Raw genomic sequence first — 19,279 nt, 5'->3', positions numbered from 1 at the left:
ATTTATAAATCAATGAATATATGTTAAATGTTTTACTTTAGTGAACTATCCCTTTAAAAATTCTAACAGTACATATCTGAAGCTTCCATTGAAGATTACCCACCCTGAGTACAATTTGATAAGTAACTCTCCAACCATGTGATTTAAAACTATAAGTACAATTTTTCAAAAACAAATTATGATCAATAACATGAAAGTCTGCACGGAAATTTAACAATACAGCTTAAACTATCAATTTATTTTAGCCAGTCATCAGTGCAGTACAAGTTGTAGTTAACTTGCTCTTTAAAAAATAGCATCTTATTTGTTCAAACACAAACATGAATTGGGTTTTCTGCCCATATTAATTTATAATTTAAGGTGCTCCAAAGTTTTACCATAGCTTTTATGCTATATTTTTTTATTTTTTTACACTACATTACCAAAAGTATGTGGAACCTGCTTGTCGAACATCTCATTCCAAAATCATGGGCATTAATATGGAGTTGGTCCCCCCTTTGCGGCTACAACAGCCTCCACTCTTCTGGGAAGGCTTTTCACTAGATGTCTGAACATTGCTGCGGAGACTTGTTTCCATTTAGCCATAAGAGCATTAGTGAGGTCGGGCACTGATGTTAGGCGTTTAGGCCTGGCTCGAAGTCGCCATTCCAATTCATCCCAAAGGTGGTTGATGGGGTTGAGGTCTTGGCTCTGTGCAGGCTAGTCAAGTTCTTCTACACCGATCTCGACGAACCATTTCTGTATGGACCTCGCTTTGTGCACGGGGGCATTGTCATGTGGAAACAGGGCCTTCCCCAACTGTTGCCACAAAGTTGGAAGCACAACATTTCCCTTCACTGGAACTAAGGGGCCTAGCGCGAACCATGGAAAAACAGCCCCAGACCATTATTTCTCCTCCACCAAACTTTACGGTTGGTGCTATGCATTGGGGCAGGTAGCATTCTCCTGGCATCCACCAAATCCAGATCCGTCTGTGACTGCCAGATGATGAAGCAGCATTCATCACGCCAGAGGACCTGTTTCCACTGCTCCAGAGTCCAATGGCGGCGAGCTTTACACCACTCCAGCCGACGCTTGACATTGCGCATGGTGATCTTAGGCTTTTGTGCGGCTGCTCGGCCATGGAAACCCATTTCAAGAAGCTCCCAACGAAGCTCCCGGTAGTATGTATTGCAACCGAGGACAGACGATTGTTACGCGCTGCGCACTTCAGCACTCTGTGGTCCCGTTCTGTGAGCTTGTGTAGCCTACCACGTTGCGACTGAGCTGTTGTTGCACCTAGATGTTTCTACTTCACAATAACAGCACTAACAGTTGACCGTGGTCTAGCAGGGCAGAAATTTGACAAACGTACTTGTTGGAAAGGTGGCAACGTTGTATGTCACTGAGCTCTTCAGTAAGGCCATTCTACTGCCAATGTTTGTCTTTGGAGTTTGCATAGCTATGTGCTCGATGTTATTCACTTGTCAGCAATGGGTGTGGCTGAAAAGGCCGAATCCACTCATTTGAAGGGGTGTCCACATACTTTTGTATATATAGTGTAATTTAATGTTTTTGTTAAGTTTAGTCAACATTTCTCAATTGACAGCATGTCAACCAATAAGCTGAGCAGCCTGAGTTGTTTTCAACATTTCTTTGCATCATTTCTTTGAATTTTTCAGTTCATCATCGATGCAGGGGGCTCGAACAGTTCTCACAGTTAGTTTCTTGACAAGTGCATGTTTGTTAACAATTGGGAAGAATAATTTTACAAATACGTCAAGTGTTGTATCTAGATTCTCCTCATATACATCTGACCAACATAAATGTTTTACATCTTCAACAAAAGAGTCCTGAGAAACCTTTTTTTTATGATCTCTTATAAATAACTTCAGGCCCTGCCTTTGGTACTTTGGCTTTCCTTGTTATTGCAACAATGTTATGGTCTCTACAGCCAATGTGAACTGATATTGCTTTGGAGCAAAGCTCTGCAGCATTGGTGAAGATACGATCATTACAAGTAAGTGAATTTCACAGATCCAACACTATTGGTACACACTGGTTGAGTGATAACCTGGGTCATGTTACAGGCATTAAGCACAGTAAGAAGCTTCCTCTTGAAAGGACAACTAGCTGATAACCAGTCAGTGTGCAGATCGCAAAGAAAATGTATTTCTCTGTTAGCATCAGAGACTTTATCTAATATAAGACACATATTATCCAGATACTGACCGTTTGCAATTGGTGGCACCTTAAAATAATAGATAGGTCTCTCTTGAAAAGTAGATTTGTATCTCAATGAGACTTCAATAAAGGTTAAATAAAATAAGAAGAATAGAATACTGTATAGGTTGTTACAGGGCCATGCATATATAATTTAGTTGTGTTAATAAGGGAAGCCGTTTTTAGTCAGGTCTCTCTGTGCATCTCTTCTCAGTTTTTATGTGCCACAGGTGTCATATTGAATAATGTGCTGCTTTATCTCTTCAATACAAAACAAGTGCCAGTGCCAAACTGCTATTTCTCCCTGTAACACCCTCCTAGGTGCAGTCCTGGGGGACCCCCATTTTATAACGTTTGACGGCGTGAAGTACACTTTCAATGGGAAATGAGAATACTGCCGGGTTGACTCCCCAGGCAGAGGGCAGAGAATTCAGGGCCGGACAGAGCAGGTGAAACTAGAGAACGGTGAGTTTTCCCTCTGCTGTGAGAGGGCTGGTAGTGTCTATGCACCCTCTCATCCCTAGGGTGGCTAGACTGGCTACCTCTCTGTCTCAGCCTCTCTGCCTCTGTTTCTCTTTGTCTCTGTTTCAGCCTTTCTATATTTATCGCAGTCTTTGTTTAAGGTGCTCAGGGATTCAGGCTCATCTTGAAAGATAAATAATTCTGTAATTAATCACTGCCTGGTACGTCAAATGCTCGGCCTCCGGCCGCAAGGCACTTCAGTAGGGTAATGCGTACGGCTCAGTAAATCACTGTGGAAAAGCTGCCTGCCATCCAGGACCTCTACACCAGGCGGCGTCAGAGGAAGGCCCTGAAAATTGTCAAAGACCCCAGCCACCCTAGTCATAGACTGACTGTTCTCTCTACTACCGGCAAGGGGTACCGGAGTGCCAAGTCTAGGACAAAAAAAAGGCTTCTCAACAGTTTTTACCCCCAAGCCATAAGACTCCTGAACAGGTAACCAAATTGTGTCCCACCACCCACCAACCCCTCTTTTTCGCTACTGCTACTCTCTGTTCATCATATATGCATTGTCACTTTAACCATACCCACATGTACATACTACCTCAATAAGCCTGACTAACCGGTGTCTGTATATAGCCTTGCTACACACACACACACATACTTTTTTTTCTCCGCACTATTGGTTAGAGCCTGTAAGTAAGTATTTCACTGTAATGTCTACACCAGTTGTAATCGGTGCACGTGACAAATAAACTTTGATTTGATTTAATTGTTTGGTGGTTTGATTGTGTTGTAAAGATAATGAATGCATTCAGACCTGCTTTAATGGTAATTACACCTTTTTACTTCTAAACAAGTTTTAATACATTTTATTTAACAGAGCGCTAGCTAGCTCTTCTTCCCAGAGAGGTGTCATCCCACTTCAGTTTCTCACACAGACACACACGCACACACTCCATGTATTCTCTTTTACACAACAACAGAGTGAAGCAGTCTGGGTCTTGAGATACTTCTGGGAGTGAAAACATTTTGGCGACGTAAAAAACAAAAACATCTTATTTCCTCTTGCTTGGGATCTGAGGACCCATTGCTCTCAGCTAATCTCTCTGGGGGTCAATCTGAGTCTGGCACAGCTGCTATGAAGCTACGTTGGTTAGGAGAACCTACAAATCAAATACTTTTTTAAAGCCAATCCAAAGCCAAATCATTGAAGATGGCCAGATGCCAGTGATGTTCAGCTCATTATTTTTGACAGATCAGTAGAACATCTGGATTGGGGCTGATGTTGCGGAGAGCTGTCAAGTTAATATTACATTATATCTTATGTACAGTATATTTGAGGTTATGCTATGCGTATGAAATGTAATCCCTTACAGTAGGTTATGTTAAAGTGTGTCTGCACTTTAGGCCTACAGTAAAGGCAATTTAGCGTTCAAACAAGTGTCATCTATGGTATCTTAGCCAATATTTTTCTGCAAATATGCTATTCATATGAATCTCTTGGTCTCTTAGCTCAGGGTTTCCCAAACATTGTTTCCCCCATGCAAATTATGTTATGTTATGCTATTTATGAATCCCTCAAGGTACCTTAGCCAAGGCTAATAGTCCATCGGCTGTGACTATAAGAGAGAATACCTCTGTCAAAGAGATGCACCAGGCAGAGCAGCAGGATCATCTGGAGGTGTTTAGGAACCAGCAAATCCCCTCCTTCACAGAACAGTGATGAATGGACCTACATGGTGAGAGATAGAAAATCAGGCATCGCTATAGTCTTGTTTGTGTAGATTGCTTTTTTATGATTTCTTTAAATTATTTTTTTAATGATCAACAAACTGATATCAAGTTAATTTAGAGACAAATCCTTACTTGAGAAATGAGCAAACAACCTAAAACTTCTGCACACATCTCCTGCATTGAGTTATCTTATGTCCATGTATCTCAAGTTAGGATTCAGCCTCTCCCTCTGAATATGCGTTCTCTGTTTGTCTTCCCTCTAGGTGTTTTCTGTACTCTCCGACACAGCAGAACATGACCGTCATGTTCTCTTCAGGGGTGGAGGTAGAGGTGCGGGGGCGAGAGGTGCCACCATGGCCCTTACCGTGCTGCTCCCCCAGACTACACCAACCTCACCCAGAGGCTGCTGGGACAGATTAAGTCTGACCCTTCAGATGACCTGCTGACCAGCCTGGGAGAGGTCGTCTCCCCTGACAACCCCGGCCCTGAGGAGATATTCTCATTCGGAGCTGGCTGTGAGTCCATGGGCCTCTCTCTGCATTGAAACTAACAGTGCATCTCAGTTATCCAAAGCTCTTTATAAATTGCCCAAAACAAATTCAGTAACACTTCTTACTTTAAGGGGTTATTAATAAGACCTTTATAAAAACAAATCATAGCAACTTTGAGTGTTGCAGTATCATTCAAACCAACCTTCATAACATTTGTTTTCAATTGTTTTCTTTCATTGCATAGACAGGAACAAAATTGTCAAATGGTTATGAACAGGATTACAAAATGAAAGTAACATGTAGTGTAAAAAAAAAAAGGTAGTTTCAACTAATTATTATTAAGTAACTGGTTCCACAGTCTTTTTTTTGTTTACTCAACTTCTCTGTCCATGTCTTACCTGAACAAACCAAAAAATATGTTGGCCCAAATATTCTGCCTTCGCAAAAGAGTCCCCTTCTTAAGCATAGCAGATAGATAAACTTGGTACTGCTACTGTAATGTTGAAGCTTGATTTATTGCCACTGCTTCGTAGGTACGGTAATAGTGACTGAAGTGAGTAAAACTGAAATATATAAAGAAAATAACAATGAGTATGACTTATTGTATGCTAGCTGAATACTAGGCTTAATTCATGCAAATATTCTGGGTAGCCACTTGAGTAGCTGTTCAAGAGTCTTATGGCTTGGGGATAGAAGCTGTTAAGAAGCCTTTTGGACCTAGACTTGGCGCTCCGGTACTGCTTGCCTATGACTAGGGTGGCTGGAGTCTTTGACAATGTTTAGGGCCTTCCTCTGATACCGCCTGGTATAGGGGTTCTGGATGGCAGGAAGCTTGGCCAAAGTGATGTACGGGCCATACGCACTACCCTCTGTAGTGCCTTGCGCTTGGAGGCCGAGAAGTTGCCGTACCAGGCAGTGATGCAACCAGTGATGCAACCAGCTCTCGATGGTGCAGCTGTAGAATATTTTTGAGGATCTGAGGACCCATGCCAAATCTTTTCAGTCTCCTGAGGATGAATAGACTTTGTCGTGCACTCTTCATGACTGTCTTTGCGTGTTTGGACCATGATAGTTTGTTGGTCATGTGGACACCAAGGAACTTGAAGCTCTCAACCTGCTCCACTGCAGCATGTCGATGAGAATGGGGGCGTGCGCAGTCCTCCTTTTCTTGTATCATCTCCTTTGTCTTGATCACGTTAACTTCTTCGGGGTAGGGGGCGGTATTCGGAAATTTGGTTGAGTGAGGTGCCCAAAGTAAACTCCCTGTTACTCAGGCCCAGAAGCTGCATATATGCATATAATTGGTAGTATTGGATAGGAAACACTCTAAAATGTATACAACTGTTAAAATAATGTCTGTTAGTAACAGAACTGATATGGCAGGCAAAATTCAGAGGAGAATCCATCCGGAATTTTTTTTGTTGAGCTCACCACTGATTATAATGGCTGTCAATGGGAATATAAAAGGAATACCTCCCAGATTGCAGTTCCTAGGGCTTCCACTAGATGCCAAGTCTTTAGAAAGAGTTTTAGGCTTGTTTTTTTTTTTTTAGCTAGAATTTGTAGTTTTACTAAATGGCTCCCATTTTGGCTGTAGTGTTGTGACGCGCAAGGAGGAGAGTGCGAACTTCGTTATTTATCTCCGGTAATGAACGTACTGTTCTCCGTCTTAAATTGTATTGTTTATTTACATATTAGGGTACCTGAGGATTGATTAGAAAGGTTGTTTGACTTGTTTGGACGAAGTTAATTGGTAATGTTTGGGATTCATTTGTATGCATTTTGAACGAGGGAAACAGGTGGATTACTGAGTCAAGCGCGCCAACTAAACTGACTTTTTTGGGATATAAAGAAGGACTTTATCGAACAAAAGGACCATTTGTGATGTAGCTGGGACCCTTTGGATTGCAAACAGAGGAAGATCTTCAAAGGTAAGTAATTTATTTTATTGCTATTTCTGACTTTGAGTAGCTGCCTCTTCTTGGTTGGAAAATGTATGTAATGCTTTTGTTTGTGGGGTGCTGTCCTCAGATAATCGCATGGTGTGCTTTCGCCATAAAGCCTTTTTGAAATCTGACAAAGTGTCTGTATTAACAAGAAGTTAAGCTTTTAAACAATGTAAGACACTTGTATTTTCATGAATTTTTAATATTACGAATTTTGTATTTTGAATTTCACCGGATGTTGGCCAGGTGGGACGGTAGCGTCCCACCTACCCCAAAGAGGTTTTAAGGGAGAGGTTGTTATCCTGGCACCACACAGCCAGGTCTCTGACCTCCTCCCTATAGGCTGTCTCATCGTTGTTGGTAATCACTGTTGTGTCATCGGCAATCTTAATGATTGTGTTGGAGCCGTGTCTGGCCATGCAGATGTGTTGTTACCTGCTGTTATCACCTGGGTGCGGCCGGTCAGGAAGTCCAGGATCCAGTTGCAGAGTGAGGTGTTTAGTCCCAGGGTCCTTAGCTTAGTGATGAGCTTTGAGGGTACTATGGGGTTGAATGCTGAGGTGTTCCTTTGTCCAGGTGGAAAAGGGCAGTGTGGAGTGTAATAGATATTGCATCCTCTGTGGATCTGTTGGGGCGGTATGCAAATTGGTGTGGGTCTAGGGTTTCTGGGATAATGGTGTTGATGTGAGCCATGACCAGCCTTTCAAAGCACTTCATGGCTACAGACGTGATTGCTAAGGGTCGGTAGTCATTTAGGCAGGTTACCTTAGTGTTCTTGGGCACAGGGACTATGGTGGTCTGCTTGAAACCTGTTGTTATTACAGACTCAGTCAGGGACAGGTTTGAAATGTCAGTGAAGACTCTTGCCAGTTGGTCAGCGCATGCTCGGAGTACACGTCCTGCTAATCCGTCTGGCCTTGTGAATGTTGGCCTGTTTAAAGGTCTTACTCACATTGGCTACGGAGACCGTGATCGTGATCACACAGTCGTCCGGAACAGCTGATTCTCTCATGCATTCTTCAGTGTTGCTTGCTTCGAAAGCGAGCATAGAAGTAATTTAGCTCGTCTGGTAGGCTCATGTCACTGGGTAGCTCACGATTGTGCTTCCCTTTGTAGTCTGTAATAGTTTGCAAGCCCTGCCACATCCGACGGGCGTCGGAGGCTGTTTAGTATGATTCAATCTTAGTCCTGTATTGATGCTTTTCCTGTTTGATTGTTCATCTGAGGGCATAGTGGGATTTCTTATAAGCGTCCGCTCTACCCTTTAGCTCAGTGCGGATGTTGCCTGTAATCCATGGCTTCTGGTTGGGGTATGTACGGTACTGTCACTGTGGGTACAACGTAATCGATGCACTTATTGATGAAGCAAGTGACTCATGTGGTGTACTCCTCAATGACATCGGAAGAATCCCAGAACATATTCCAGTCTGTGCTAGCAAAACAGTCCTGTAGTTTAGCATCTGCATAATCTGACCACTTCTTTATTGACCAAGTCACTGGTGCTTCCTGCTTTAGTTTTAACTTGTAAGCACGAATCAGGAGGATAGAATTATGGTCAGATTTCCAAATGGAGGGTGAGGGAGAGCTTTGTACGCATCTCTGTGTGTAGAGTAAAGGTGGTCTAGAGGTTTTTTGTTGTTGAAATTAGGTCAAATGGATTTAAGTTTCCCTGTGTTAAAGTCCCCAGCCTCTAGGAGCACCGCCTATGGATGAGCGTTTTCCTGTTTGCTTGTGGCCTTATACAGCTCATTGTGTGCAGACTTAGTGCCAGCATCGGTTTGTGGTGGTAAATAGACCGCTACGAAAAACATAGATGAACTCTCTTGGTAAATAGTGTGATCCACAGCTTATCATGAGATACAAAACCTTGAGACTTCCTTCATATTAGATTTCGTGCACCAGCTGTTGTTTACAAAAGTACACAGACCGCCACCCCTTGTCTTACCGGGTGCATGTGTTCTATCTTGGCGATGCAGCGTAAACTCCGCCAGCTCTATTTTATCCATGTCGTCGTTCAGCCACGACTCTGTGAAACATAAGATACTACAGTTTTTAATGTCCTGTTGGCAGGATATTCGTATCCAATGATTGTACGTTGGCTAAAAGGACAAATGTTAGAGGCAGATTACCCACTCGCTGTCGGATCCTTACAATGCACCTCAACCTATGTCTCTTACTCCTGCAAATCATAGGGATGAGGGCCTTGTCGGGTGTCTGAAGTAAATCCTTTGCGTCCGACTCGTTAAAGAAAAAAATCTTCATCCAGTACGAGGTGAGTAATCGCTGTTCTGATATCCAGAAGCTCTTTTCAGTCAAAACAGACAGTGGCAGAAACATTCTGTACAAATATGTTACAAAAAACGTGGAAAAAACACACACAATATCACAATTGGTTAAGTGCCCGTAAAACAACAGCCATCTCCTCCGGCGCCATTCACTATCTACAGACAATGCTTCTATAAAATGATAGCAAGGATGGAGTTTGATAACATCTGCAGCTCCACAGTGTGACTTTCATCATTTTGGAATGTAAACAATTCTTCTTCTACATGGTTTAGCATATTAAATGAACAACACACATCAACACAGGACAGTGGCCCCCAAGTGGTCAACAATGGAATTACACAATAGCCTAAAGGAACTCAAACATAAATACGGGGGCCAGAATACCAAAATTGAACTTGGGCAAAAATTCAGGCAATTTAAAATGTGAAATGTAAATTATTATTTGTGCATCTTTACTAAAAAAGGCTGTGCAACTGGTTACACACACAGAAACAGTGCTTTTAACATACAATGTTTTAAACGTACATATTTGACATGATTACATTGTGTGTCAAGGCAGGGTAGGCTAGTGGTTAGAACATTGGACTAGTAACCGGAAGGTTGCAAGTTCAAACCCCTGAGCTGACAAGGTACAAATCTGCCGTTCTGCCCCTGAACAGGCAGTTAACCTAGGCTGTCATTGAAAATAAGAATTTGTTCTTAACTGACTTGCCTAGTTAAATAAAGGTCAAAAATAAAAATACATTACAATTATTGTGTCTTCACCTGGGATTGTCATACCCAAGAAGACTTGAGGCTGTAATCGCTGCCAAAGGTGCTTCAACAAAGTACAGAGTAAAGGTTCTGAATACTTGTGTAAATGTGATATTTTTGGGGGTTCAGGTAATAAATCCATGAAAAGTTGAGGAAACAGGCTGTGGAACCAGTGGCTGTGGAACAACCTTATTATAATTACTTTAAATTATGAATTATAAACAACAATTTCTCCATTTAACTGTTCACTCTTTCTAACTAAAATATTCTCAAGGAAGAGAAGAGAAGTTTTGCACTCCCTCCCTCAGCCCAGCCAACCACCTGTTTAGACTTAAAGGTCTTCTAAAGGGTTTTAATAGATGATAAGAGAGATATCCAGGGCAGGCCATGACCACATGGTGTGAGAGAGTGGGACCAGACTACATGGCAGGAACCCAGTGGTGGGTTCAGTGGTGAGCCACAGACACACACCATGATAACATTCCACACAGTCCAGAGAGATAAGGAGAAACTAATAGAGTTTCCCTCATATGCTCAGATGCTCAAATTATTAAACTTTTCATGCACTTGCCCTTGGATCAAAATGTCTTGTTTCAGTTCAGTGTTCGATTATGCGTCAAGAATACAGCATAGCAAATTTGTATGAAGGTCTGGTTAGTAAATGGGTACATAGATCAATAGTAATATCCTCTAAAACGCACTGGTGACAAACAAACTTTGCTGCCCTGTTTCCAATTGTCCACATGGCAGGGAGAACCTATTCAAGTAAGTAAATACATTTCGAAAATGTAGAAGAAACCTATGTATTATTAGCTAACTAGCTACAGTGCAGGCTAACTCAAATGAGCTAGCTCACTATCTAAGCCAACTTTCACATACTGTGTAGATAGGTAGCTGGTGATATTTAATTCAGTTAGCTAGCTATGTATCTTGATGTATTTATCACTGTAAAAAAACAAACTCCAACTGCACTTGTAGGTAACGTTAGCTAGCTAACAGCCATGGAGGAGGGTGAAAGGATAGGATATTTATGTATTAACTGTCAAAGTGAGAGAGTAGGCTATTCAGGATAGGGCAGGTACTTTTGTGTAGTTCCTGTCCCTAGAAGTGAGGACGGAGATAATAGTAACATAATATTCAGTGGGGTCTAATTTGACTATAAGGAAGTCTGTTTCTTGTGAGGTTGTCTGTCCTCAGATAAAGAGCTATGAAAGCCTACATGTCTACATGTGAAGAGCAGTGGTTCTCAGTCCTGGTCCTGGGACTCAAAGGGGTGCCCATTTTTGTTTTTGCCATAGCACTACACAGCTGATTCAAATGATCAACTCATCGTCAAGCTTCAAGTGATATTTATGTATTCATTTGTGATGCTATCCTTGATACGATCCTGTTATTGCACATATGTGTGCTCATTCATCTATCAATCCAATGTTATCATGATTTGTTATCAGGAATATTATATTTTAGTAATCCACAATGGCCTGGTGATGTAATAGTCTAATAATTACGTTGTCTTCCATATTCCTACAGATACCTTGTAACTGGAGATTCCTTCAAAACGATTGACTACAGTTATCGTGTAGGGCACTGCAAGGTTGGGTGACCAGGACCATTTGGGACTGCCTCCTGGAGGAATTCAGGTGTGTGAAGGCTACCTGTGTCCTACATAACTTCATGGGTATGGACACGAGGACCAGGAGGGGATCTGCAGCTGCCGTTATGTGCCAGAGGAGAAGTCTGCTGCTCTGCAGGATGTTTCAAGGATGGGGTCCAACAACACAGCAAGAGAGGCAATCTGTGTGCGGGAGATCTGCACCTCCTACAATTAGACACCCTATGACCCACACCTACACACTCATGTGTATCAATCTGATTGATGGATTGGGTTGTGCAGTAAGCAGGCTCAGGGGTATAAATGTCTCCTTCCACCTTCAAAGAATAGGCAAGAGGGCCAACCATGGAGAATAGTTAGACACTTCATTATTTCTAGAACTACGATATGTTGTTTTGTCCTTGTGTCCGTTCATGTTTTTCAGCATAAAGTACTCTGCAGCCACTTAGTGTGGTGTGGACACCAGGTGAGGCCACACACACAGATTCCTGTTGAACACTGTCCCTTTAACTACCTTATTTTCTCAACAACAGTCTCTCTCCTTCACTTCATCCCTCTTCTCCCTAAATCCTCTAGGTTATATCAGCTGTGTCGGTGAACCCCTCCCACATCTGAACTGGCTACATAGAGGGCACAGCATGATCAGAGGGGTCAGCTCAACATGAAGTATTATTAAAGAGATAGATGCAGTAGTCCCAGAGTTAATGATCCAAGGTCAGTTTTGCATTTCACCTGATTGTTATGATGAGTAACAATGTTAGAATAAAAACTAAAAACACAAGGCTCTCTCGCCATCTGTCTCTCGTCTGCAGTTATGTTTTGATGTGAGAGAGGATGCCAACCCCCAGTCCCATCATCGCCACCTCACCTGCTTTTAAGATAACCTTCGGGCCGACGAGACACTAGTATGTAATTGTGATGAAGTGAGAATATTTGGGTAGCACTGATTCATGAATCATATCCCTGCTCCTATGTTCTTATCTCTTTCCCTTTCTGTCTTTATCACCTCTCTCGCCACCTCCTTTCTTCCTCTGTTTTTATAATGCACAACAGATGTGCATTGAAGTACAGATTGAATTTGCATTGATATTCTAATTGTAATATTATAATACATGTATTTATAACACTTGGATAATGAACTTCTTTCAATAAAGTGTTTCACATTCTCTACTGGTTGAAATTAAGTCTCTCATTTGATGAAATACTACACCTATCCTGCGTTTATCAGATCAATGTAGATGAAGGGCATTAGATATTGAGATTTTAGAGTATTTACATGATGCATAGGAAGTGTAGTGTACTGTTTCTTTTTTAAATTATATTTCTGTATATATGAATTACAAATCAGCCTTTAACTAGTTAAATCCTGTTTCTAGTCTATTAGTTACAATGTGTAACCATTGATGTCCCAGGACCAAGATTGGTAAACACTGTTGAAGTGTATAATTGTAATACATACATGCAGACACAGCATCATTGAAAGACTGAAATTTGATACTCCTGGTATTGGATATGACTGAAAAATAATCTAAAATACCTTCATACCTGAACTGCACCTTTATTTGCCAAGGTAGAGTACATGACCAGTGAATATATTAAAAGTACAGGCTACAATGTGAGGATCTCATTCATGGTAATAACTACATGTATATACGACTTGCATCCTTGGCACAACGTTATTACAGTATATTCTACTCAATCCATAGGATTCATTAATGTCATTCAGATTGTTTTTAAATTGATACAACTGGCTATGATAGCTGAGGTTCATAGCTAGGTTCTGAACTAATATGTATACCAAATGTTTGGGTCCATACACAGATGGCTAGATAGCTAGCTACACATCCATAGGCGTACAGGTATTTTTATCCTCCACTGCACAATAAGCAAGAACATGGCTAGCTACGTTATTTAATCTATCTGCATGGCAAATATTAGCAAAACAAGCTTACAAGTTTACATTCAATTTGCAGTAAATGCTTTAGCTAGCGAGATTCTTTACATCCACTGTTTCACTAGACGACATCCTGGTTTGCTGGTTGTTTCAGGAGTCACTAAAACATTAAAACAACCAGAATTACAATTTCATAGTCATGTCACAACACCCATAAAGCTAGCCAGCTATCTGGGTAATGTTAGCTAGTCGGCTAGCTTGCTAAATTACGATTTTTCGTAAACATTTTTATAAAAAAATATACAATCGTTTGTCTCTACATTAACTAACATATTTCTGTCAAGTGTACATTATTTTCATGATTCGTTATGACCATTAGTTTGAACTTCAAGTTTCATTATTCGTATGTACAGTATACACCGTACAGTACTGAGTCAATATGCTGGGTACAAAGTACTTGAGGTACAGTGCCTTCAGGAAGTATTCACACCCCTTGACTTTTTCCAAATTGTGTGTGTTATAACAGTGGTCACCAACAAGTCGATCGTGATTTCCAAGGCATTTCTAGTCGATGCCAAACATTTCTGTAAAAAAAAAACAACGATAAAGCCTTGTGTTCCTATTTTTTTTTTTATTGGTCTCGGGCTGTTGGTTGTACGTGCAGCCATTTCATCTGCCCTGCGTGCCGGGTAGGCAAACTGTTGACATTTCATGTGTCTGAAGGTACAAACTCTGCCTTCCCGGTGGGCCTGGAGAGGAAATCAATGCCACCGTTTTCCAATCAGATTACTCAGATTACCAAGTATGCAGTAATGTAGGAGGCATAAAGAAGGCTACGGCAAAAATTGATACTGTGAGATTTTAAAACCATGACTAGAGAGAGACTGTCAACGAATACAGCAAATAGCTGCTGTTTTCATGAGTGAGTTCATGTTTAAGTTCTTACTCAGAAATGTCAACACTTGATATTCAACAATTTTGTAACCCATACAATGCGCGTTCTTCCTATTTCCACTCAGCACTACAAGCAGTGCAGCAGTAATGAAAGAGTAGGAAAGTGTCTATAGGCTTGCGTTGTTGTTATAATTAGAGACTTGGGTATTTTTTTATATCAAGGAAGTTTGCGCTCTCCTCCTTGCGCGTCACAACACTACAGCCATTTATCTGAGATTGATGCTTCTTTCTTTGTCTCCGTCAAAATAAATGATCAATATAAAAATATTTTTACGGTTGGGTTGTCTAAGGCCGCCTATAACGCCGTCCCTGTGCTAACTGGGAAGTGTTTGTTCTAGAACGTAATGTATAGCTATGTTCCTTATCGACTGAGGTCAATGAATGAAGCTACAGCAGCCAAGGTGATAGTGGCTGTTTTTGTTGTTCTCCAAAAAGCATTTTAAAGCTTTTAAATTGTGTAGAAATGCATTAAATCAGCTTCAACTTTCAAATAATTAATTGGATGAGAAAACAAGTCCTTGGAGGGGGAGTTACCACCAAACATGTATCGAACTTGAATATGGAGCAATATGGATCACTTAAAATGGATTTATTTGAATAAATTAGAGCAGATATAAATTAACAATTTAAACAATTATTCAATACAATGCATTGTAGTTTACATTTTCAATGCTATTAGTGATACAATGTGCTGATTTTCCATGGCCACATGACTGATTTTTGGTCCCTCCTTGGCCACCCCATTAAAAAAATCCTAGAAACAGTGCTCTAACATGGCCAGGAGATAGGAATTTATCCAGGAAAACATTGCTATCTGTCTGGTGGAGAAGCAAGTTAAGTCCGCTTATCTCATTTGTACCCCCTGAAGGCTACAACTGCTCAGACCCTCATCTGTTCCATACTCAGACTATAGTGTCAGTCTTTATCTCCATCCCCTTTTCATTAGTCCTCTAGCAGAGACTTCCTCTTGACAGCTGTCTGATCATGCTGGATGTGGATAGATTTCATATCAGATCCGGACCGGGTCACAGCTGGATAGAATAAAACAGAACCTGATTTCATCTTCTTGGTCATGCATTGTATTCATGCATTGCTATGTGGACCTATGAGTCTTATAATGTGACTTATGCCTAGTTTCAATTTGAAACGTGAATTTAAATAGAATTTTGAATAGACCTGTAGGAAACGTTATGCTGAAATACTGAAATTCCCACAGAAGAACGTTGTTTCTTAACGTTCTTGGAACAATTTGAGAACATGACTTTAAATAGAAACATGAATAAACCTGTAGGAAACGTTATAATGAAGTACTGAAATTCCCACAGAAGAATGTTGTTTCTTAACGTTCTCTGAGCTATTTGAGAACATTCCCAATGTCAAACCATTTGAATAACATTCCTAGAACATTAACAAGATTTATATTAAATGTAACCATGTTTGAGCTTTTAGGAAAAGTTCTGTAAAGTAATGAAATACCAAGAAAATAATGTTCCTTAAATGTGCTGAGGATGTTCCAAAACCAACCCAGCTAGCACATTAGGTTCCTTGGAAGTTGTGGAAACGTTTTTTTGGTTTCCCAGTGGTTCTGGGAACAAAACCATAAGTTTCCTGATCGGTAAAACAGATTGTTTAAAAAAAAATTCTCAGAACGGATGTGAAAATTCTGTCTGTTCTGGGAACGTACATTTTTAGGTTGTAAGGGAGGTTCTGAGAACGTTTTACTATGGTTCCCTGAAAGTTTTCCTGGGAGGTTTTATTTGTCATGTCTGTGACTATCATTAAATGTGAAGACTCTATATTATAAAATAAATTATCTATGTGTAATTTAATTACACAATAAAACTAATCATGTAACTTTAATCAACTAGGAAGTCGGGGGAACCATGGAAAAATTTGGTTTTCACACACACTCATGAAATACATAATTACATTTCTTCCCAAATGAGCGGCTTTGCAGCACTAAGTGATGGTTCCATGGGGACTTTGTTTATGGCTCTATCACTTCCTAAGTGTCAAAGGAACTGAAACCAAAAAGGAATAAAAGCATAAACAAAATATATACAAAATGTATTTATCACACCAAAATCATCTAATTGGACTGTATTCTCTATACGTCCAATGTCCTGGCAAAATAACCCTATCATGGCATTGTCTAATGTCATATCTAGGGTGTTCCTAATTTGCTGTGTGTTGATTAGGGCACTATCCTAAGTTGATTACTACATGATAAGTCTACAGCTGTAAGGCCCCAGCTTCGGGCAGTCTACAGGGATGACCTATGGACCCCTGTGGAGAAACTGGTGAGTACTGCAGCTGTAGAGTCAAAAGGCCTAAGAGTAACTTTTCAACTTCACTAAGGCTGGTATTTTGTTCGGACCCTCATGTGATCCGAGCATAAATACTTATTAAATGTTCCGCTGTATGTGTGTGTTTGTGCTTACACCAGCGCACATACCATGGGAAAGAAACCAAGTATCCGGGTAGGTTGAAATGTGTTCAGAATGGGTCTGATGTCATCAGATAATTTCCAGGTCAATGCCTGGAGGTCAGTAAGAATTGATGTCGACCTTAAGACATTTGTTAGAGGGACCTGTAGTAGTTTTCCTACACTTCAATGTGTCTTACACCATTGTAGTGGTGGTAGGTATGAAGGAGTATTTAATAGCTATGTCATCCACAGAGGAGCTAACCTCACGACGGAAGTACTCTCTAAGCACTGAACCAGTCGTATGCTGTGTGATCAATGTTCATGACTTCTAATAACTTTCCTCCTGAATGGAGGGTTCTATTTATTAGTGGCATGTGTGTTGACCATCAGAAGACTTTTCTGGAGATTCCCTTACACGTGCTGCAATCTGGGTGACTACTAACTCCTCTGTTATCAATAGCAATTTGACTTGAGGTCTTTAACCTTCTTACTGATTGTGGCTGGACTGACTGTGCTGGCATTGGTACTGGTACTCAAGGGGACCAGTTGTCCTACCGATTTATTCTGAAATGTTATTCTACTGGAATACATGATTAGATAATTTTACTAGTTGTATAGTATTTGAACCTACACATGGCAAGGAATTACTATTTTTTTTTTTTGGAGGTGGAACGTCCACTGGACTTCTTTTACGACTAGTTTGGTACACCTCCGTAATATCTTAGATGAGTTCTAAGATTATCCCCGTCTAGGGGCCTGTCTGCTCCTCACTGTTCTCATAGGGAAGTTTACAACTAGATTTGTTTTCTCCTCTGGCGGCCTCATACGGTGTTGCATGTAGTCTCGACCCCTGCATCGGCCTCGATGAGGCTCATCATGGGTCTGGGCTACTATTCCCCCCTTTGTGTCTCGGGAACCCCCCCACCAGTGGTTGATGTTGGTATCTGAGGTACAAACGAAAAGATCAGACCCTATGTACGAGTTGTCAGCGGCCGTGTTGTTATAAGAATGGCTGTAACCTTTTAACCAAATCTCCTGGTGTTTGTGCTTCAAAACGCTCAGTGGCTGTCGGCCTGTCAGTCAGTCACCACAGCGTCTGCTTCAGTACCTGCGAACTGAGACGAGGATATCTGTCTGTGAAATAGCAAAGTGTTTCACCAGTGAGAGTCATTAGTGTCATTGTAAGGGGTGACAGTCCCCCACAAAGCAGAAGATGTATCATCGGAAGCAGAGTACACTCTGCGCATCTATGTTTTTCTTGCTGAGACAGCCGCAGTGCTTGCGGAAGTGTCCGAAGGGCAAGAGAAGTTCTCAACTACTGTAATTCACAACTTCAAGGAGGAGGGAAGTTGCTCATTCACAGAGACTGCTGGCTCGAAATCATGAACATTTATGGTCCTTCAGGTTTGCTGATGGAATGTGTCGAGATATCGTAATATCTCCTTGGATCGGATTCTGCACGAAGAGGATTCGAAACGTCTTTTTCCCAAGGGGTGCTTTTGACAGATACCCCTCGTTAATGACTGTGTTACAGCTAGCGTTAGGAGAAGACCGTGTGGTCAGTGGAGAAGAAACTGTGACCTGTGACCATACATGGTTGGTTTTCCAATCTACCAGTGGGAGTAACTGATCCATCAAGTCTGCTGAGAGTAGCAGGGGTTCAGATTCGAGGCTGGTAACATGCACAGGATGAACGAGCGATACGTCCTGGAAGTGTAGTTTCAGCATGACTCACAATTTGAGTCTGAGTGAAACCTTGAAGTGTAGTGTCGCATCGTTCCACTTTTAACCAAAACACTTTTTTTAATCAAAACACTTTTGAGATCATCTAACAATGTTTGAGAGACGAGCGATATCGTCGCGCCCGAATCCATTAGCCCATGACAAGTTAAGCAGTCCGCCAGGACTGTTTCCAGGTATGGCCGTTTAGAGTTGCATTTGGTGGACATGTTCCCCATAAAGTGGAGTGGTCGTTTCGCAACGACGTGATGTGCCATTTCTGTTCAAGGTGAAAACAGATGGACTTTTCTGATTTTGAGTGGGCTTTGTTTTAGCGAAGCTTTTGATCTGTTTCTTCGGAACCTTTGTATTAGAGTCTAAAAACAAAGCCTGTGGGCTTGTTTCTTGATCGAGCGGGCCCTGGATAGGATCTCGAGTGAGAGCGGGAGAAATATGATTTTTAACTTCCTTGCTAAGGGTGTTAATTCCTGCGGACCTGGTGTCCGGCAATTCCCTGTCTAGTCCTTGTGACTTATCTTTGACCCTTTTCTCAAAAATGTCTTGCTTTAGTTCTTCACATAGTGGAACTACTAGAGAACATTGTTCTGCGATTTGATTGTCCTTGAACCCTTGGTTACCCTTGTGCTCTGTCACTTTGTGTGAGTTGGGTGCAGGAACGTAGCGAACTGGTCTATTGTAGCGGTAGTTGTTTCGATGGCACTCGTACTTTACAGTTATTTAGACCGCGGTGGGTATTGGATTCATGGTTTTGTGGTAGAAACCATTGTTTTGAGT

At 41.3% G+C, this 19,279-nt stretch overlaps 1 long non-coding RNA gene across 1 annotated transcript; it reads left to right on the top strand.

The window, feature by feature from the left end:
* The first annotated feature begins 4,929 nt into the window (after positions 1 to 4,929).
* LOC149982872 (uncharacterized) lies at positions 4,930 to 12,659 on the top strand. Its single transcript, XR_016496699.1, has 3 exons — positions 4,930 to 11,955; positions 12,066 to 12,203; positions 12,302 to 12,659. It is a non-coding gene; the product is annotated as an uncharacterized LOC149982872 (long non-coding RNA).
* The last annotated feature ends 6,620 nt before the right edge of the window (positions 12,660 to 19,279 follow it).

The sequence above is a fragment of the Oncorhynchus mykiss genome, chromosome 6, assembly GCF_057628025.1.
Source record: "Oncorhynchus mykiss isolate SJ-2025 chromosome 6, ASM5762802v1, whole genome shotgun sequence".
Taxonomy (NCBI): Eukaryota; Metazoa; Chordata; class Actinopteri; order Salmoniformes; family Salmonidae; genus Oncorhynchus; species Oncorhynchus mykiss.
Note: the sequence above shows the minus strand (reverse complement) of the source record. Positions and strands in the feature narration are given on the sequence as shown.